At 39.9% G+C, this 23,047-nt stretch overlaps 1 protein-coding gene across 13 annotated transcripts in view; it reads left to right on the top strand.

Moving 5' to 3' along the window:
• Positions 1-23,047, top strand: part of TENM2 (teneurin transmembrane protein 2) — a 1,545,179-nt gene that overhangs the window by 106,033 nt on the left and 1,416,099 nt on the right. The window contains exon 1 of one of the 13 annotated variants that reach the window (XM_072145940.1): positions 8,392-8,410. The exons of the other annotated variants lie outside the window; for them this stretch is intronic. The gene's annotated coding sequence lies outside the window, so the exon portion shown is untranslated. Of the gene's footprint in view, positions 1-8,391; positions 8,411-23,047 lie in introns of those variants that run through there. 13 annotated transcript variants of the gene reach the window in all.

Here is a 23,047-nt window from a genome sequence, read left to right as displayed (position 1 = left end):
ATATAAAATATCATACTACAGCCAGAGAGAGAGCAGAAAGGGTTAACACGCACAACTGTGCAACAAATAGGAGAGGAGAGAGACCCGTCTTCATTCTTGTAGACAGATTCTTGTAGACACACTTATCCTTACTTTGTAAAGAAACAGACTGATGATTTCTTATGAAAATGTTTACAACACTCTTCTCTACACAATATCATAAATTGTGAAATGACGGTTAAAGGAAACCTACCACTTGAAGTGGCAGGTTTCGGATGGAAATACCGAGCACCAGCTCAGGGTGAGCTGGTGCCGGAGCTTATTTTTGTTAGTGTTTTAAACCGCTGTATTGCGGTTTAAAACACTTTTTAAACTTTATAGCCGGCGCAGGGAGGTACATACAGCGGTTTAAAACAGTAACAAAAATAAGCTCCGGCACCAGCTCACCCTGAGCTGGTGCTCGGTATTTCCATCCGAAACCTGCCACTTCAAGTGGTAGGTTTCCTTTAAGCTTTAAAGGTAATTCTGTTATATATATTTTTTTTTCATTTACCCTCAGAGTGGATTCACACTGGCATTTTTTTTCTCTGAAGTCCTAATTTTGGCTTATTAACACATTATGGACATATAATGGTCCCTAATTTGGGCTTATGGACACAGATATGTTTTATCTTCTATGGCTTTAAGTGATTTTTTTTTACTGATGCTTTACTAAACTGTTCTTTTCAAGGTGCTTTTTCCACACTTTGAAAATCACTGAAATACAAATGTGAAAAAAAATGCCAGCGTTATAGGACATCTACCACCAGGATCAAGTATTGCAAACCAAGCACAATGACATACCGATGCGTGTCCTTTCTGGCAGGACCACCCTTATAAGCTTATTATGCCCTTGTTTTAAAGAAAAAAAGGCTTTACAAATTATGCAAATGAGTCAGAGAAACCCAAGGTTCCATTAACTCCTATAGACCCTAGAGCCCCTCAGGCTCATTTACATAATTTTAAAAGCTCCTTTTTGTAAAAACAAGGACATCCTGCCAGAGGATTCATCCTGGTGGTAGATGTCCTTTAAACAGCTCTTCGGATAAGTGATCATTATCAGATCAGCAGGGATCTGGCAACTAGACTCTCTGCCATCCAGTGGCCTGTAGTGGTCACCCAGTGGCATCTCAGAGGTCAATATTAATATATTATACTGCGCTGCATTACACTACACTACAGCTTCTTTACAACAAATGGCATGGTATTTCAAAGGAATTAAAGTAGCCACAGCACAAAACATATGTACAGTATTGGTCACTAAATGGATGGTGCTTCTAAATTTTGTGATATATTTTTATATCTTTTTGTTTGCTTTAAACCAATCCTCCTGCATAAAATCGATGTATGTATGTATGTATGTATGTATGTATGTATGTATGTGTTGTGATGAGTAATGGCCACCATAATAATTTTACTATAATAAATTATTATATGTAGCCTGCATCCTGATATTAGACTGTACATGTACCGTATTTTTCGGCCTATAAGGCGCACCAAAAATCCTTTAATTTTCTCAGAAATCAAAGGTGCGCCTTATAGGCCAGTGCGCCTTATATATGAACTTATACAGAAATGTACTACAGACAAGATGTACTGTACATTTACAAGTGTTTAATAGCTCCATCCCCAGAAATTTCCTGCACCTTCCCACACAGTATACAGGGTCCCTGGCTCCTGAAGTGCCCTGGCACCACAACTAACATTGTGCCCATCCTGCCCTCCCCTAGCACGGAGAGACCGGAGCCGCCATAGTGCCGACCACCAGGCAATCATCATCATCATCAGTAACCAATCCCCCATACCTGCCAGCCCTGTAACAGGGGAAAGAGAAGGAGCCACAGGGAACCCCACAGGAATAACACCCTGGCTGAGGAGGGAAGGAGAAGGGGCAGAGGGAGACCACTTAACCCCTGCTGCATCACCCTGCATTAACCCCCAGCAGCCCATACTTCTGAGATCAGAGCTCTCTGACACGCTGAAGACAAGTTTCCAGGGAAGTGTAGCTGCCTTGAACTGTGCACAGGTCTGCCACCTGCTGGTCATTTTTAGGTACTGCATTTGATCCTGCGCCTTATACTCCAGTGCGCCTTATATAAGAACCTAGATGTCTTAGCAGGCATTTATTAGAGGTGCGCCTTATAGTCCGGTGCGCCTTATAGGCCGAAAAATACGGTAGTTATATATTGTTTTCATAGTAAAATAGAAGACACTTGAACTCAGCTCATCTATGAACAATGGATTTTTTTCATAACTTTGTTCTCTTATTTTAAATTTGGTGAATCACTTCATGCTGAAGGGTTATTGTCTTCTTCAGAACCCAGCACCTGTTTGCTATGCCATGATTTTGATGAATATAATTCAGTGCTCAGAGGCCAGGATTCTGTTGCATAGTCATTCCTACTAGCAACATTGGCTCTTTGTAATTTAGATACATCAGAAACTAAGAATGAAACAAAATAATTTTGTGGAATGATAATGCATTTTCCACTAGATAAGAATTACAATAAATAAAATAAGCAATTATATAACTTAAAACACGTGGTGTACCACAAGCAGAAGTCTAATATTGCATTTCTATAATTGAATTTTAGCACTCTGCATGCGCTAGAGTTTTCAAACTCATTTTACAGGGACTATAGCAACTCCATCAGCTTGGTGGGGAGTCTACCAAAATAACGGGGATAAGAAATGAAATATTAATGATAAATTGCATATTTTACCTTGTTATATTGCATGAATTAATCTTAAACGGTTTGTCCCATTGTGCAGAAGAAATAAGTTGGCACTTGGCGGGGAACAACGTAGAAGTATAATCAAGCAGTATTCGTGTGGTGTGAGATTGACAAATTTTAGCTCCCATTGCCAATTGTATTCTGAGAACATCATAGCCTTGTGCAATTTAACATTCCTAATGATCTTCTGCCTCAGTAGAACTTGGTTTGGCAGTGATTTCTGTGAAGACAATGACACCATAATCAATCAGTTAATGATCAGTATTAGAAGGCGTTTGGGTGACTTGCATAAATACTCATTATATGGAGATGAATTTGTTGAGTACACCTTATTTAAATTTAACTTAATGGAGTTTATGTTAACCCTTTCTATCCCCACTCTGTCTCTGATAAATTATGTTTTTCCAGTTACATTTATTGAGTATTTGTGTTTCTTTATACTACTGATACTCGTTTGACACAATCTATAATCTATGACTGGCTTTTCTGAGGTCAGCAGGTCTGTTGAAAAAAAAAAAAAGTTGATTATATGGGTAGTAGAAAATTATTAGGGCCTTCTACAATTTCATTAATATGTTGGTTATCTGAACAGTGTTTCAACACTTAATTTAATTTTGGAGATGGGTTTGCATTAATAACATGTACAGACGGTCCCCGATTTAAGGACACCCAACTTACAGACCCCTAGTTACAGATGGACCTCTGCCCACTATGACCTCTGGTAAAGCTCTCTGGATGCTTTACTTTAGTCCCAGGCTGCAAAGTGTCTGTAGTGAACTTTTCTTGATTATTCTTGTTTCCATGACAGCACAAATATTGAAAATCCTAATTGGGATCACAGGGACAAAAATGTTTTTTTTTTCTTGAATTAAAATGATAAAATATACCACTTCTGCAATACAAATTCAGCTTACGTACGAGCCTTAAGAACCTACCGTATTTTTCGGACTATAAGGCGCACTAAAAATCTTTTGATTTTCTCAGAAATCAAAGGTCCTTATATATGAACCGTACTTACAGACAACAGCTGCCTTGAACTGTGCACAGGTCTGCCACCTGCTGGTCATTCATCCTTATAATCAGGTGCGCCTTATACTCCAGTGCGCCTTATATATGAACTTAGGCGGTTTAGCAGGCATTTATTGATTGTGCGCCTTATACTCCAGTATGCCTTATAGTCCGAAAAATACTGTATCTTGTGGACTGCATAGTAAGTAAATGTGCTACATTTTATATATTATTATAAAAAATGTTAATATTAAAGGAAACCTACCACTTGAAGTGGCAGGTTTCCGATGGCAATACCGAGCACCAGCTCAGGGTGAGCTGGTGCCGGAGCTTATTTTAGTTAGTTTTAAACCGCGGTATCGCGGTTTAAAACACTTTTTAAACTTTATAGCCGGCGAATGGATTTACACGCTCGGCGCTTACCATGCGAGCGGCTCTCATTCACTTCCTATGTAGCCGCGCGCACGGTAAGCGCCGAGCGCGTACCTGCCTGCGCCGGCTATAAAGTTTTAAAAAGTGTTTTAAACTGCGATACCGCGGTTTAAAACACTAACTAAAATAAGCTCCGGCACCAGCTCACCCTGAGCTGGTGCTCGGTATTGCCATCGGAAACCTGCCACTACAAGTGGTAGGTTTCCTTTAAACAGTTGCAAGAAACTTTTTTGGCTTTTGTTGTAAATTATTATGGTGTATATTCGAGTAGACAACTGCTATAGATGTAGTTTATTATGTTCACATTTCCATCTGTGGACCACACCTTAAGCTATCGCAATCCTATGTGCTTGAGGAATGAAAGTAGCGCACACGGATAGTCAAAGGACAGCATATAGACCAAAAAGCCATTTTATATGTGTCTCAGGGTCACAATGCGTTTTGGGGTTATGGAAGCCCCTTTTTTCAAGTGTTTGAGATTAAAAATAAAACAATATGTATGTGTAATATAAAAAAATAAAAGGGGATTTTCAAACCATTTCATGTATCTCATTTTTTATTTTTTTGTCTTGTGCAAAAGAGGCTTCCATAATGTGGTATGACCTTCAGTGTGGGCCATTCCTATCACTTTATTCATGCTGATCCAGACAAGTTTGGCAACTGTTAGCTGACAGCCCTACTTGGGACAGCATACTACACTTCCAAACCCAATCAGTTCTGCCTGCTTTACTGCACAACTTAAACTGTTGAGCCTTTTACCATTACCACCTCTTAAAAAATCCATAATTCTGAAAACGGCATCAGTACTCTATGAGCACCTGCCTTCTCTCATGCTCCAGGCCATTGCCAAAAGCATTATGGGGAGTAAAAGGACTATAATGGATACACTATAGTTAGAGTTTGCACACTGCAATCGCAGTGACACAGTAAGAGGAGAGCTGCTAAAAGATGGCCTGCCCATGTCTAACAGTTGTGAGAATGTTTCCCTGAAAGAGGTGCAGAACTAACAAAAGGCTGTCATCTTGTAGGTTGCCCATCACAGCTTCATTGTCTTAATGATGCTATTAGCAACTATCTCTTGAAGCAAATGCCTAAGTGTGTAAATTGAAAAATTGAGTAAAAAATAAGAGTGTGTGTGTGTCCCTCTGGAGTGTCACTGTGCTGAACAAAAATCTGTAAATACCAGAAATATAGATTTTATGATCCTCGCATACATAGACATCCAGTGAGGAAGGTACGTTGACATATGCACCATATATTCAGATACCCCGAATTTTGCCTGACGTCATCAAAACCATGGACTAATTTGTTATTTTTGCAACATGTTCATAATGTGCTCCCTTATAAATAGATTGATACATGCTTTTTATTTTCTATATGTTAGCCCCTTATTGATGTCCACCGGAATAGTACGGCATGAGTCGGCTTGGAGTAGGCTCACAGGCTTAGCCCTCTCCATAGCTGGTAAGCCTTTGCTGCATAGACTTAGCACCGATCACGGGTGTTAACCCGTTCATCATCACGGGCAAAGCTGCCGGTGGATTCAAAAAGATGGTGGCTCATGGGCTCTGCCATCTTGGTGAAGATCGTTGCTCCTCACGATGTCATCAGGAAACAATTACGCACAAAACAAGCAATCACAGAGCACTGTACATGTAGATGTTTGAGGGTGGCAAGTGAAAAATGGAAATGCAAAAACAAAAAAGGGCCAGGTCTTAAGGGGTTAATATATTGGGACTGAGGCCAAACAACATGTTTTAAGTAAAGCATTTTGTTGGTGGTTATATCCAGTGTCTAGAATTTTACTTAAAGGGGTATTCCCATTACAGAAAATTTGTCATTTTTTATGATAAATAGTTTATGATAAATATAATTTTCCAATATACTTTCTATATCAATTCCTTACAGTTTTCTAGATCTCTGCTTGCTGTCATTCTATAAAAAGCTTCTGTGTTTACTACTAGTGGACAGAAATCTGACCATGGTCACACAGGTGCATGGCTCGTTATACCCTACAGCTCTGATTACTCTTTGTGCACCTGTGAGACCTTTCACTCTTGGGTAAATTACGTCATCTTGCTATCCATGATTTCCACACATTGTCTACAATATATCCTTTGTGTGATATCACAGCATCCGCAATTTTTTTTCTAGTTTGTGGATTGTTTTTTTCTCAGCTGATTCTAGAAAGCCACGAGTCTAACTTTATCCAACCATATGTTTTTTTGAGCAGACTGGAGAGGTGGAGGGGTGAGTGCTCTCAATAGGGAAGCATGCTGCCGGGCCATGCGTATGGCTTAAGATGGAGCACACTCTATCTTTTATCTGGTGATGGCATTGTACGATGACACACGTGTATGGTGGGTGTACTGGGCACATATGGAGGCCATATGCTAGCTGCCTTTCATACTGCTAGCATAAGACCACCATATACAGTTTTGCCTTAAAAAGAAAAACAGTATAATTGTGGATGGGGAAACAATAGAGCTGATACAACTTGGTGCATCACAGTGTGATAATCTCGCCATTGCAAAAAAGATTAGATAAATGTGCAGTTCTACAGGTTTTTTTCTTTACCATTAAATGTTATATGTAATTGATGTGGTAAACCAATGTATAAAAAAATGTATTTCTGTACTTTACAAATTTCTGTTAGTTGTGAGGTTCTGTATTAGAAGTCATGTCATGAGCTCCAATTTAGTAAGTTGATGAGTACTTTGGCTCAATATTTATAACAGAAATCAATACAATATCTCTTTAGGGTTTATTGTCTTCAATATACATAGCCACTTGAATAAGACAGTGCAGGATATTTTAGCCTAGCAAAACAGAAATTGAGAATGAGTTACAAAGGATTATTTTTATTGACAATTCACAATAATTATGGAAGTTTAAGACTTTTTATTTTTAATCGGTCAGGCTGGTCATGTTTTTAGGGATGAAGAAAAGTATTGGAAAACCCCATCATTGTATGGGGGAGTTTTATTTGGATGTATACAATCCGGCTCCTTGCCATTCAGGCTGCCATTTCAGAAAGAATAGGTCTTTAAAAACAGGACTGACCTTTGTATCAGTGGCAAAAAAACTCTCTAAAGGACATTATCAGGAGATGCTCACATATTGTGGGCCAGGAGTGTCATGACATGGGTTTCTCTAACCTATAAGCTGTATGCAAGCCCAACATCACCAAGCTTAATGCCTACAGAATTAGAAATGATGACTTAAATATGACTATAAAGAGTATTTAATGCATACATGGGTTTTCCTTCTCTTATATGATAAAATCTTGATAGACACAATTTGTATGGCAAAAATTATATATATTAGTCCAGACATTGGAAAGTTTTCAAATATTTTTTTTGCATTTAAAATAATTTTCTCCTTCAAACTTTACTTTCATCAAAGAATGCTCCCATTGCCTTGATGGCCACTTTCCACGTACCATATGGTCAAGCTGCTCCCACAACAGCTCAATGTGGTTGAGATCTGGTGACTGGGCTGGCCACTCCATTACAGATAGAATACCAGCTGCCTGCTTCTTCTCTAATTAGTAGAATGAAATTGGCTCCAGTCAAGCGCTGTCCACAGGGTATGGCATGGCGTTGCAAAAAGGAGTGATATCCTTCCTTATTCAAAATCCCTTTGACCTTGTACAAATCTCCCACTTTACCTCCACCATGCTTGACAGATGGCATCAGGTACTCTTCCAGCATCTTTTCAGTGCGTCTCACAAAATTTCTACTGTGTGATCCAAACACCTAAAACTTAGACTTTTCTGTCCATTACACTTTTTTCCAATCTTCCTCTGTCCAATGTCCGTGTTATTTTGCCCATGTTAATCTTTTTCTTTTATTATGATATGGTTTCTTTCTTTGTAGGCGTTTGGCGGCTACTATTTGCAGCTGCCAGTTGCGGACCCATGAGGCGTCAGTTTCTCAAACAAGAGACTTGTCCTGTTATTTAGTTTTGCAGCAGGACCTCCCACTTCTCTTTTTACTCTGGTTAGAACTCATTTGTGCTCTCCTTTAAAGGAAGTAATACACACCATCATCAGTTTGGAAATCATCAGTTTCTTGGCAATATGTTGCATGGAATGGCCCTCATTTCTAAGAAGAAGAATAGACTGTCGAATTTCACTAAGTTTTCACCAGCCATTATGAGAGATTAATAGAACAAACAAATGTGATGCTCCAGATTCTCAACCGGCTCAAAGGAATGTAAGTTTTATAGCTTCACTTATCAGCAAAACTGTACATCCATTAGCCTTCTATAACATGTTAGAAAACACAATGTACCATTAAACCACTGGAGTGGTGGTTGTTGGCAATGGCCTATGTACACCTATGTAGATATTGCATTAAAAACCAGGTGTTTTTAGCTTACCACATAACAATTTATAGAGTGTATATAAGATTACTTTAATGTTAGCTTCAATGAAGAAAATTTTCAAAAATAAGGACATTTCTAAAGTGCTGGCCTCACATGGTTGTTAAAATATGTCTAAATCTAACTACGATTAGTTAAATAGTGCACTGCTTTTTGATGCAAATGGGAAATCTATTTTACTATAGCTCAAATATTCATACACTTTGAGGCACAGGCCGCCTAATGTATCCGTCCAGTGGCCATATCACTTGCTAAAACTATGGCAGGTCCAAAGTGGCATAGTTTTGTGCGCAGGCAATTTCTGTGCTGGCCCACTATGCTAGTGGCCCTGCCCCTCCAAGAACACATGGCGAAATGCAAAAATAATGACAATTTCTTGCGCATTGGAGTAGAAGAACTGATAAATGCCCCTGTACTGTCTTCTCCTCACACAATCTTCTGCTTCTTTCTCCTACTACCTGCTTTTCTTACAATAATCTCCAGGGACTCCTCCCCCCTTACCCTGGAACTTTCTTATGGTAGATAGCCCCCCTCCTTCCAAACCTTCAAATGTACCTTGAAAACCCATCTGTTTAGAATTGCCTACAACTAAAAATAACAACACTGTTACGCTCCCTCAGCTAATGTATCCATTTACCCTCCCATATAGATTGTGAGTTCTCATGGGCCAGCTCCTCCATCCACTTGATTGATATAGTTTTTTTTTTTACTTGTATTTAATGTCAATCCCTTATCAAACATACAGCACAATGTAATGGTGCTCATGTTATTAAAGGTGCATTTACACATTCTGAGTTTTTTTATTGCCATTTTGGATTGAAAAACAATGTGCAAATGTAAAAAGCAGGAAAATGGGTAAATGCTCCATATAAACTGGTAAGGTGAGTTACATCTTAGTTTACATCTATGATACAGATTTCCAGTATTCCCTTCTGTTATGGAGAATAGCAGGTGGAACACTGCTGGTAAATAGTAGTATTCTATCAATCAAGGTTCCTTTATTGTAACAGAAACCTACATTTCTTCTATTATTGTAATGGAAGTATGACAAAAGGGATCCTTCTTTACATACAAGTCTATTGTAAATAATGGTAATAGAAGGTTTCCATTCACCCTAAGTATTTGATTTCCATTATGCTCCTCCAAAGGAAATAACAGAAATCTGTATCAGATATGTGAATTTGGCCTTACCCTGATTATCTTATTACAATGGTGCCTGTCAAATAGGATATATAACCGAGCAGTTTGTTCATGTTGTTGTGTTGGAAACAGGAAAAAAACATTCATTGCGGGGAGTGAGCAGGTGCGGCATGACGTAACACGCCGCTTCCGTGGAGCCGTCCCGCCCCCTTCAGGCCGATGAACGCCAGCTGCCGTGACTAGGCTCCCTCGGTGCTATCTGGGAGCGTCCCTCGCATGGCGCACGGAGGGCATAGACGCCAACCCCTCGCTGCCGCGCAAGGCCGTTGCCACACACTGTCGTTGTCGGAGGCCGATACAACGAAACATTGACGCGACACAATTGACGCCGTGCGACTCATGGAGGAATAAGGCGCTGACTCTGCGCTGGAGTTAATTGGTCGCTGGCTCACTGGTCACTGCCCGCAGCTGTCTGCGCCCAGCGCTGCTGACATCTAAACCGCTGAGTAAAAGGAAAGTCGCAAGACAATCGTAACAGTGAGGCATCTGGATCCAAGGAGGGAAGCGTATCTCTGAACACAACAGCTCCCCTGCATATAGGAGAAGGACAGGAACGTGAGCCAATACCGTAGACCCGGCCGGAGAGGTGTTTGGTAACGTTGAATAACCCTTCTTGCGTTTACTCTGCACTTATGTCTAAGGCCTAGTCTATGGCCTAGTACTAACATTGCTATTTCATAAGTGTTTGGATGGATTGCGCCCTTGGACTTGCATTTTAGGATTCGTTATGACTTTTCACCATAGGCCCGGTATAACCTGGCCCTATTGAAGCTGCTGGCGGTTGCTTGGGTTTCAATAGCCCGATCTGGAAGCTGAGGCTGGCTATGAGTCAAAGACTCTGGACTGCATTAAGTTAGTCGTGTGGCATTGATACTGTTTGTAGGGGGAGAGCTCCCTGATAGACCTGGAAACTGGTCCCCAGTGCAACCTGGGTCATCTATGGCATGATTTCTGTTGTAATTTTATATACTACCGCTTTGCCCCCAATATAGTGTATTTATTTAAGTACACTGCTTTTGGGGAGAAAAAGGGTGCAAAGTAATACCTTAGCCAACTAACCCCGAGTTTTTTCAGTCCTGCACTTTGTACTCCTTGCAGGCAAAATGCCCCCTAAAGGTCCTCGTAAGTCATCTGGCGTCAGCTCCCCTCGAGAAAAGGCAGTAGCTACAAAATTAGATAAATATCTGAAATCTCCGCCAGGGAAACCGGCAAAAACAGCCAAAGAGGCTGAAGCCGGCTCAAGGTACTCTCCCCTTGAGACCGAGGGTGAGGAAACGCATGAGAATAATCCCGCCATTTGGGAGGAAATCCTCCAAGCAGTTAAAAAAACAAATGTGTCAATGGAGGGGTTAAATGAGCAGATGGCAGTTACGAGAAGTGAGATCTCGGCTATTAGGGAAGATCTCAACCAAATAAGAGGTCAAACTAAAGAGCAGGGAGAGAGAATATCCAAAATTGAAGGGGAGTCCCGAAAATTTCAAAAAACAATCTCCAAAATAGAGGTTGAGAATAAAGAGCTTCAAGCTAAAATAACCGACCTTGAAGACAGGTCCAGGAGGGGCAACATTCGTTTTATAGGGTTCCCTGAAGGGGCCGAACAAAGAGATACCGGCCAGTTTATCCAGGACTGGTTGGTCGGAGTTATGGGTGCAGAGAGCATTACCCCTACATTTATAGTGGAAAGGGCTCACCGGGTCCCGGGCCGCAGACCCATCCCTGGTGCACCCCCAAGACCTATCTTGGTCAAGATGCTATGCTCTAATGATAGAGACAAGGTCTTCAGGGTGCTACGTAATCTAGGGGAAACATTGTATGACGGGTCCAAAATCTCTGCATACCCGGACTACTCTAGGGCTACCATGATGAGAAGGAAGGAATTTAAGGAACTTAAGAAAAAACTAGCGGAAAAGGACCTTAAATACTCTTTAATATATCCAGCCAAACTGCGGGTAATTTTCCAGGGAAATACGTTCTTCTTTTCCTCTCCAGAAGAGGGCTTTAAATGGCTCGAGTCAAAGGGCCTATAAGGCGGTCACGATTGTTCCCTTGATATTAGACTTAACTAAATGGCCATGTTTGGGGGACGGGACAGGCTCCAGGGGTTTTGCTAGGGAAGAAGAGTACCACAACCAATGTTGGGTACATGTAGAGGGGGGGATTATGATTGGGGTGGTAGGAGGGTGGGTTGGGTGGTTGGGTCATTGTCGGGGTGGGTGGGCTGGGTGGTTGGGTCCCTGCCTGGGTTGTCCCTTTTTTTTTTTTTTTTTTCCTTCTCCTCTGTCCCCCCTCCCCCCTCCCACATATAAGATATGATTTCTATTATAACATGGAATGTTAGAGGTCTGGGAGAGAGGACCAAACGGTGTATTGTTTTTGACGTTATCCAAAGACACCTCCCAGCGATTGTGTGCTTACTTGAGACCCACCTTAGTCCCGACACGGTGAGAAGAATTGGCAGAAAATGGGCTACTAAAGAATACCACTCTGTGTTTTCCACATATGCTAGGGGTGTTAGCGTCTTTATCCATAGTGCCGTTAACTTTCAAATAATCTCCAACAAAGTGGACTCCGGAGGTAGATTTGTCTTCTTGCATGGGAAAATGAATGGACTGATATGTGTCATAGCCTTCGTGTATATACCCCCCCCCTTTTCCTCTCAGGTCTTGAAGGCTCTGCTGACCTTCATGGAGCAAAAAGATAATTGTCCGTTGTGGATCTGTGGAGACTTTAACTGTGTCATGAACCCATCTATAGATAGAGTTAGCAGCAGCAAGGATGGTGGTCCAAAGGTTATTGCTTCTCCTCTCTCTAAGTTTTGTATGGAAACAGGGTTAAGAGACGTGTGGCGAATGAAATATGGGGATCACAAAGCTTTCTCCTGTTTCTCCGGCTCCTCCAGAGTGATGTCCCGAATTGACCTTATTTTGGCCTCCGATAAGGCCCTTCTCTGTACGAAAAAAATGAAATATGAGAGGGCGAGTCATTCGGACCATGCTCTGGTGGTACTGGAAGTAGAGATGGGCGAGAGCCAGAGAGGGAAACCTCCTAAAATCAATCCACACTGGTTCTCTCTCCTCTCCAGAGATGAGGAAGTGCAGGAGGAAATTAATACCTTTTGGAGAGATAACATTGGCTCCACCCACATCGGAGTTGTATGGGACTCATTGAAAGTCCATATGAGAGCATGGTGGCAATACCAAATTCGGGGAAAAAAAAAAGTCTATCAGCACAAAGAGGAGACACTAAAGAATACAATGGAAAAAGCCCAAGCAGAATATAACAGATCCCCTCTAGAAGCCCAACTTAATAGATTACAAACGGCCAAAGTAGTATATGAGGAGTATATGAGGGAAAAGGTACAACAGAAGGTTTTTTTCCAAGGTCAGAAATATTTCTGTGAGTCGGGTAGACCAGGAAAATTCCTGGCCACAGTAGTCCGTAATCAAAAAGACAGCCAATACATCCATCAAATATTGGACCAGAGAGGGGAGGTAGTGGAGACCCCACAGGAAATCAATAAAGCTTTCGTGGAATTTTTCTCGACCTTATACTCCTCAGACTTAAAATCCGACTGTTCTGAGCTGGATCAGTACTTATCTAGAGTTACCCTTCCCCAGCTATCGACCGCCCAGAGACAGTTGCTAAATCAACCCCTGACTCTGGTAGAACTTACAACAACCCTTACTACCATTTCAGGGAATACGAGCCCAGGGTCTGACGGGCTACCGTTCGAAGTTTACAGAAGGTATGGCAAAATTGTACTTCCTCTATTGTTGGAGGTTTTTAATGCCAGCTTTGCGAAGGGGAACCTCTCAGACTCAATGATGGAGGCATTAATTGTCCTTATTCCCAAAAAAGGAAAAAACATTTTAGAAAGAGAATCATATCGCCCGATCTCTTTGCTAAACACGGATGTGAAAATCCTGGCTAAAACATTATCGTTGAGATTACGGGGGGTTGTTCAGGATCTCATTCACCCAGATCAGGCGGGTTTTATACCGGGCCGCAACATTAGAGATAATTTGGATAGGTTGTTCCTGGGTTTGCAGCTCGGGGCGGATGTGGGGGGCCGCTCCATCCTGTCTCTTGACGCAGCTAAAGCGTTTGACAGGGTGGAGTGGCCCTTCCTCTGGGCCGCTATGAGAAGGTTCGGATTCGGGGAAGGATTTTTGTCCTGGGTCAAGCTATTATACAAAAATCCGACGGCCAGGGTCCTTACCAACGACTCGGTCTCAGAGAAATTCTCATTGGAAAGGGGCACCCGGCAGGGCTGCCCCTTATCTCCACTATTGTTTAATCTCTTCATTGAACCTCTGGCGACCTTGATAAGAGGGGACCCGGATATACTCGGATGTGGTTGTATGGGTGGTTCCGATAAAATACTATTATACGCCGATGATGTATTGTTATCTGTGGGTAACTCGGCTGTATCTATCCCAAAAGCGATTCAGTTGATTCGAGACTATGGGCTTCACTCTGGGCTTGAAATCAACTGGAATAAAACAGCGTTGCTTCCAATAGATGATATTTCTACTGAAGGCTTTAGTAGCCTCCAAGTACTGGAACCTCATGCAACCATAGAGTATCTGGGGCTCTCGATCTCCACGGACGTCAGGAGATATGTTGAGCTAAATATCCGACCACTGATAGCGAAAATTCGGTCAAAAATCTCCACCTGGGTTAAACTGCCTCTTACTAGGGCTGACAGAATAGGCTTATTAAAAATGATAATCCTTCCACAAGTGCTATATGCCCTTTCGGCATCTCCGGTGTGGGTGGAAGAAAAGCTCTTTAAACTTATTGAAAGGCTCTGCAATGAGTTGATTTGGGGGAGGAAACGTGTACGAATTAAGATCTGCTACCTATATAAAGGTCAGAGAGAAGGTGGATTGGCAATCCCCAACTTTAAATTATATTTTGTGGCAGCTAAGGTTTGTTTCTTATCAAAGTGGCACGATACAGGGCTGTCTCTACAAATACAGGGCAAGATTAAGGGGAACATGTCCTTTTGGGAGATCTGTGAATCGGGCCAACTGGCGAAGGGCGGGTTAAAACATCTTCCCGCCTGTAGACTAATAAATGAGAGTTGGAGATTCCTGAAGAGGATGGGCGAAGAGAAGGGCGCCCTACAGGTCTCCCCCTTGTGGTACAATACAAATCTGAAGGAATTTTGGAAAATGGCGGATGTTGAGGTTTGGATAGCACTAGGTGTAACTAGGGTATGTCATTTATTTCAAGACGGGACACTAATGACCTATAAGGATATTGAAAGAATTTATGGGTTAAGTAGGAATATGTATTTTCACTATCTACAGGTTAAAGATGCATTCAATAAGACACAGGAAAAAAAAATATTTTTTGTGCACAATAGTACACTGATAGATCACCTTTTTTTCAATTGGCAAGGGAGAAAGACAGTTTCACGAATATACAATCTCTTACTTAGAGAATTCACAAAGGATGTAAAATTCAAAGCTATCTCCCACTGGGACCCAGACGGGATACGTCTTTCACAGGGTCAATGGTGTGAGGTTTATCGGAATTTAGTTTTATGTTCACTAAATATGAATTATAGAATGATTCAATTTAACTTTATACACAGGATATACTACACTCCACTTCTACTTAAAAAAATGAAACTGTATAGAGACGATAGGTGCCCACGCTGTGAATGCATTAATGCAGATTTTCCACACTTGAGTTGGAGCTGCCCTGGTATCAAGTCCTTCTGGCAAGGAATACATGTAAAGATCGAGGCCCAATTGGGGTTCCAAATTCCCTTCTCTGCCGAGGTATTAATCTTGAATGAACTACTAAACGTGTGCAGGGCTGGGATATCTAAGAAACAAAAAACTATTATTTGTAGAATGTCTCTTACGGCAAAAGTCTTGTTGGCGAGGAATTGGATGAAGCCGCACCCACCGACTTTTAAACAATGGGAGGACTTGACACAGAAGATAAAGACGTATGAAAAAATGTACTTAGGAAATCGAAATCAGTTAGCACAATGGGAGGAGCTATGGGGAACAACGGAATAAATTTTCAATTCCTTCTTTCCTTTTTTTTTTTTTTTTTTTTTTTTTTTAATTCCTTTTCTTTTCCCAGGCAGAGGGAAGGGGGGTGGTTTGGGGGGTTGGGAAGGGGGAAATATTCAAGGTGGAGGGGGTAAAGGAGGTTATATGGATGGAGGAACAACTTCATACCATGCTTCAACCGTACTCACAATACTACAATTTTAAGTAGAGTCTGTACAAACTTAGTCAAAAAAAAAAGGTCTCCACTAGTACGAGTAGTGCTGCGGTAGCCTAGTGAATGCCGGTTTTCCACACTTACTCTGGTTTCTCGTGGGAAATAATCTGAGCAGGATAATACCGTACCAGTTCTCCATCTTTAAATCACTGAAGATACTCCGGAAACAGGAAAAAAAAATTAAGAGTAAACATCTGAGTGACTTTGAGAAGCACAAAATTATGACAGATGACTAGGCCAGATCATAGCTGGCTTGAAGTATGCATATTGGATGCTAAGCTTAGTGTCTAACAAAATGGTCTTGGTGGTAACCAATCACTGGTATTCTTGGGGAACCAAAGATTATGCCATTCAATCCAATCCTACAAAATCGATATTTAATGCTAGACACCACCAGAGACCGGGTGGACACCACCAGAGACCGGGTGGACACCACCAGAGACCGGGTGGACACCACCAGAGACCGGGTGGACACCACCAGAAATAAATGACTCCACTTAATCTTAAAGTTTTTCAGGCCAAAAGTATTGATGTTTAAATAAAATAGGTCTTGAATATCAGATTAAAAATGGATCCAACAGACATCACCAGATTAGCTGTTCTCAGCAGCTCGTAAATAGGTAACTGATAGACAGAGCATGTTCACTGTGTAGTGGTCAGAGGAGGCGACTACAGATTTCACTAATTTTAACAGGAGCTAAGCTGTGATGACTTGGTTGTTCCACTACACGGAGAACTGAGCACTTTCCTTCCTAACCCATTCTCTGTAGCTGGAATCAGCTGATATGTTAGGGAGCTTGGTGTATGACCCTCAACAATTTGATAACTGTTAAGCCATCTACATTTTTAGCCCACCCTGAAAGCCTTACACATAATTTGTGTTGTATGCATATAATTATCTTATTATTTTGGTTAAATCTGAGAATTTCTATCATACTAAGTACTATGTGCTTCTATAGAAGGTAACCTTTATTTTATTGTCCAGTCTCTGAAATGTTACAGTTCAGTGTCAAAATGTCAACATTTGTGACAACGTTATTCCCATGTGTGCAGTCTTCTTAGAAATAAAGTACAAACGTCAATTGTGACTATGAAGTCTGGATTTTAGATGTAGAGTATGCAAAAATTTCAAAGTCATGAAATACATTTTCCCTGAACTTGACTTTCAGTAGCACAGGGTTTTTATAGTGTCAAGAGTAGGATGACAGGACTTACATTATCATTGACAAAAAGGATGAATTTTAAAGTAAATCTGGAATGTTTGAGTGTTAGAAATCAGCTAAATGCCCATGTAGATTATTATTAGCTGTCAGTTTGATTGTTCACAGGGTAATCAAAACAGAAATTCAGTTCTATCGTAAGACTCTTTAAAACACCTTAGATTTGTTCTTTAGAACATTGATGACATTTCATGAATATTTTGACACAAGAACTGCTCTGTATAATAATTTAACATGTTCTAATGCCACAGAAGGAATTGTTCCAGATGAAAAGCCTCCTGACTTGAATGGAAATGTACACTAAGCGCATGCCGTATAAATGAGCTTTATAAATACTGAATACATATGCAGTATGTACTATATGTAAGTCTGTACAGAACTTAGAAAAAGCCAGATACCACTATTCATTTTAATTACAGTAGAAGAAGCAAGAAACTAATATAACATGGTTGTCCTGGAGGATTAAAGAAAAAGGTACTACTGTTTTCTTGGAAAGGTTACGATTGTCATTGGGATATCTCTGGTACTTAAGCTAAGGGTTTCCCCTTAAAACATATGGGGATTTTACTAGTGTGATGGACAAGAATTGTGACTTTTTCACCCCACAGGCTATAGGGTAAAAAATTTGTTTAATTCTTAAAGGTTGAACTTGCGTCTTTTTTCAGCCTTCTATACTATGTTATACCAGATCCACACCAAGTGGATCATGCTGGGTACGGGGGGAGCCCGCATGCAGCAGAGGATGGAGTGATGTACCAGTGCTTGATTAATTCTCCTCGTTGTTCATCATAAAATCAAAAATGTCATAAATTATTAAAATGTTGCTATTAACACCCAATTTATAAAGAGAGATTCTAGGAATAGTGTCAGAATATAACCTCTGTGATTTCTTTTGATGAGATGCCTTTCTGTGTAGACTTGCATGAAAGTGCTGAACATCCGGCAGCCATGGATTTTCAGCACTTCCATAAAGGGCTTCCCTATTATGGTGTGAGCTTCAGCTTGCTGTTATTTTATCACCTCAGCATCTCCTCTGACAAGGAGAAAAGATGCTGCATTTTCTATAAATCCCATCCTAAAGCTGCAATAAAATCCCCCTTTTAATTATTAAGTTTAATGCCTTATATTTAGCTTAATGTGGATTCTGCTAAGAATAAAGAGAATGTAGGTAAAAATCTGTTTCCAAAACCCAATATTTGACATGGATTTTCCAGTGAAACAGCTTTGGTTAATCTAACAAAGCCATATTTGACACAAAGTCTAGTGTGTTAGGCCAGTTTTAGGAAAATGTAGATATAAACAAAAGCTCTGTTGTATCTCTCACCTTTACAAATAATGTGAAATAATGAAAGAGAACCTGTCATCAAGTTTTCCCAGATAAACTAATGACCGGTTCCTACAGGAGTCTTCTATTTGTTTCTCATTCAATTTTTATCAGAAATGAGGAAGTTAATGGAAAAATATGCAAAGTTTTCCATGATGGGATAAGGAAAACCACGCCTCTTTTAGCTACCTTGTAAGGCAGCTCCCTTGACATAAAGTATGGCCTACAAGAGGCCTTATGACATGATGCAGGATTAAAACCAAACCAGTATATCTATTCCAGAAGAAACAGACTCCCAACTGTAGACAGCAGTGCTTCCACACAATTGCGTCTCCTCAGTACAGCGTAGGAAACAGGTTTGACTGGGCTAGTGGCTTGTGACTAGGATCAGGAAGTAAGAGTTCTCCTTACGGAGACTGCCAATTAAGGACACCATGTAGGCGTGTGGAATCTTGAAATTGATGGAAACAATGATTGATTCATATAGACACTGAAGAGAAATTCCTGAGGGTCAGGAGGATGAGGGAGCTGGGGGAGAAGTTGGAAAAGAGAAAACAAAACCCTCATGACTACATTGATTTTATAAAGATATGAGCTTTGGATTTTTATAAAAATAAAACTTAATATGAAACAGTGAAAAATTAAATGGACCTGAAAAATGATCCTATCTCACAGATTGGACACGTTATGCAGTCAGTACTATATGTAGTTTGCCTGCGAAGTGTGCAGAGTGCAGCAGATTCGTCAAAACTGGTGCACGGTCTTCATTAATCTGGCGCCTCTTGCACTGCTCTGGAAGTGTGATAAAAGTTATTATCCTCAAGCATAGCGTGTCAGCGATATAAAACTTTATCGTTTTATAAACGTTACAAGTTTGTTGGAAAAATAAATAAGATTGACACACACGTCCAGACTGACACGTTTTGAATCGAAGCTCTTAATCATAATCTAAATACTAGAGGTAAAAACTTTCTGAAAAATGAAAATGGCCAATGAATGAATGTTACTGAGATGACGTCACTTTCTGGAAGTGTGCACAATTTTTTTTCTTTTTTCATGCTGTAGAATAGTGGCGCACATAAGTAGTAAATGTGGCGTAAACTCCAACTAAGCGGTAACATGTTCCCTTAGATGCACATTTTTTTCTTGTCGGACATGGTGCAAATGCTACACAGAACTGGCGCAGTCACTTTATAAATACATCTGCAAGCAGTTTGTGCCAATTTTCTGTCTGACTGAAAAGAACGTCCAAACACTGGCTGTACAGAAATATGACAGAAGGACTGTAGTGCCAACACTGAAACATTATCTGCAGTATTGTGCTCAAATTTAAGACCCCAGAAAGAGACCAAACCTCTGATACTGCATCAATGGCCCCGGAAATTTGCTGTAAGATACAGATGGGTATGCAGAGCAGTTTCTATAGAGAAGCCTTTGAGCTTTCAGCTATGTTGCAGAATTGCCCCCATTGTGCCAGTCTACAAACTGCATTACAAGTGTCATTCTTATATTTTCTCATAACTGTTAAAATCTACCCTAAGGGCTAGAAACGTGTGATGCAATGGTTGACCATTGAACTTGACATTAAGACGCAATATTCATATATTCTCTATTTAAGCATGTTTCACTTTTTGTAATAATGGTAATATTATTCTTATGTCGATTTTATTTTCCATTGGAGATTTCTTATTTGACAGATACTGATCTTAAATACAATTTTTTCATGTATAGTGTATGCTCCAATGAAATATTCATTTGCTAAGGAAAAATCCCCCATGATGCAATGACCTTGGAAAATGAATGTCTGAGTCTAATTATTGTAAGATTATTGTCAAACATTATATGAGCCTAAAAAAGTTTTATATCTATATTCAGAATTGTGAGGACATTTAAGTCTTTTGCGTCTTTTTTATATTTTTATTAAGTTTTCAGAAAGTTCATTAAGATGTTACTAAGCATTGCAATATGCCAGCAAAACCACTTACTATAATTCCTTAAATGCACAATGCAACCATAATGCAGTGTATAATGTGTATGGTGTATTGCTTCAAGGTACAAGCTCTGCTCTAACATACATACTGATGAAAAACTATGGAAATAAATATCCTGCATTTCACAAAAACTATCAATTTTCATTTCATTTTGCCAGTTTTCAGACCTGAACTGCAAGGTTCGGGTTCATACTGAACTTTGTGGGTTTGGGTCCAACAAAACTAGTGTGGTGTTCAGGTGAACTTAAGGTGAAACTGAAGATGAAGTTTACTCACTACTCGGCTTAGTTTTATTAGTGCATAGTGACTAAGACTAGTAGTAGTTCAGTTTCACCTCCATGCAATATCACTATTGTGGATCTGATGAGAACTTTTTATTAACTATAATTGTGATGGAGATTCCGTTTCACTGTTTGGTAGATCACAATATCAATACATTAATAGGATTGAATATTAAATAAAGGTGAATGAATAGTGTATTATGAAGGGTACAGATTAAGATTTATTTTATTACATTTGTACTATGAGCTCAATGTGTTTTTTTTATAATATGCAAGACATTTATGAAGGTTAATACAATAAAATGATGATTTTTTTATTTGACAGTATTCAAGTTTTTCCTCTTATCCATTATGAAGTGCTAAATACCTATATCCATTTTTTTATTACTCTATACCATTGATATGCTGGTATCATTGAACACTGGGTATATGCTCAATGAATTGAGCTTCCTTTTCAGGTCTATAGACTACTTTGGGGCACATCGACTATGGGACCCTGGGGGGTACACTGTAAATAGGGGCTACTGTTGGGCACTGTTACTATGAGTTACTAAGGGAATATTGTGAATATTAGCTACTGTAGGACATTGTTTCTATATTTGCTACACGGTGCCGTCCTAACTGACTATAGCACTGAAGAGAATTCTCACCACCTCCTCATCACACCCTTAACCTGGGTTAACAGTGTCAGCATAAGTGAGGAAGGGGAACATCATACTGCAACTCCCTGCCTGCTTGACTGAAACAATTGACTGATACTCTGTTTCAGAAGAATGGTGGCTATAATTCCATGTATAGAGTCAGTCATCATGAAACATCTCTCCCGAGATTGTTGTTCCCCTTCATCAGGGATCGATGACTCCCAGTAAAATGGCATTGTGTTGTCTGTATTTAAATGTCCCCATTGACTCTGCCGGTGGCATTAAAAAGTTAACAACCATAATACCACCCGATTACGGATGTTAAATGAGGGTGTGGGGGGAGGGGGGTAGAGCAGGCTCTGTATCTCTTCACATAAATACTTAAGATAAATACATTCTGAAGTTTCAGTTACATTTGCATGAAAGAAATCGGTGTTCTTTCTCTTTGGCATCTGCAGTAAGAGAAGATACCATTACACAAACTGCAATGCCTCAGAGAAGATTCTGCAGCTTTTTCTTTTGTAGGTAAATTGTACACTTGCCCTATCTTTCAAAGCAGTAAATATCCCTCTGAAATACTTTGGACTTTAATGACTCTTTTAGAAATTGATAATCAAGTTTTTTTTCTTGCCAGAGAGCATCACACCTGTAGTTTGTGAAAGCAAATGGCATCGGTATATTATAACTCTATTAACAGAACCATCATGCTCGGTTTCTTGGGATCATGCACTGCATATTTTAACAATATCAAGGTCATCAATTGAGTTACCCTCCGGTTATATACATGCTAACATGTCTTTCTGTGCTTTTGTAGTCATTCTGAGATTGTGTCTGGAATAACTCCAGCTGCAATATGTAAATGAAAATGGCTGACAGTGTTTCAAACAAAAGGCAACAAAAAAAAAATCACATTTTAAAATAATGGTAGAATAGTACATAGCTGATGTGTTCTATCCTCCTGCTAAAATGACCAGGGCAAACAAATGAACAGCGTATTTATTTTGTAAATCGCTTAAAAACTTTCAAAGTTTTCGACCCCCCGCAGGATGTAATAATATGTCCTGGTGCACGAAGCGGTTAAGCTCCTCATTCTGAGGTCAAGTAAAAACATCTGAGAAACAAGTCACACCTCAAAGATGTTTTATGAGATGAGATTTTGGTGAACGATTAACAATAATCTGCAAAATCGTAACTGCTCATTCATATGATTTAAAAGTATTACAGTAGAATTTTATAGTACAATATTTGCATACAACACAAATATATTAAATATTAACTAAATCTAATGCTAAAAATGGATTTCTTTGCATTTTTTATTCTTCTGTATCTGAAAGCTATACAGTAGAATTTTATATTACAATATTTTCATTCTTCTGTATCTAAACGTAATACAGTAGAATTTCATAATTTGCATACAACACAAATATTTTAAATATTAACCCCTTAAGGACGCAGCCATTTTGTAGCTTAAGGCTCAGCCCGATTTTTTTGGATTCTGACTTGCGTCTCTTTATACGGTTATAACTTTTGAACACTGTTACTTATCAAAGCGATTCTGAGAT

This window comes from Engystomops pustulosus, chromosome 4, assembly GCF_040894005.1.
Source record: "Engystomops pustulosus chromosome 4, aEngPut4.maternal, whole genome shotgun sequence".
NCBI classification, from domain to species: domain Eukaryota; kingdom Metazoa; phylum Chordata; class Amphibia; order Anura; family Leptodactylidae; genus Engystomops; species Engystomops pustulosus.
The sequence above is the reverse complement of the archived record's forward strand: the minus strand, read 5'-3'. Positions and strand labels throughout refer to the sequence as shown.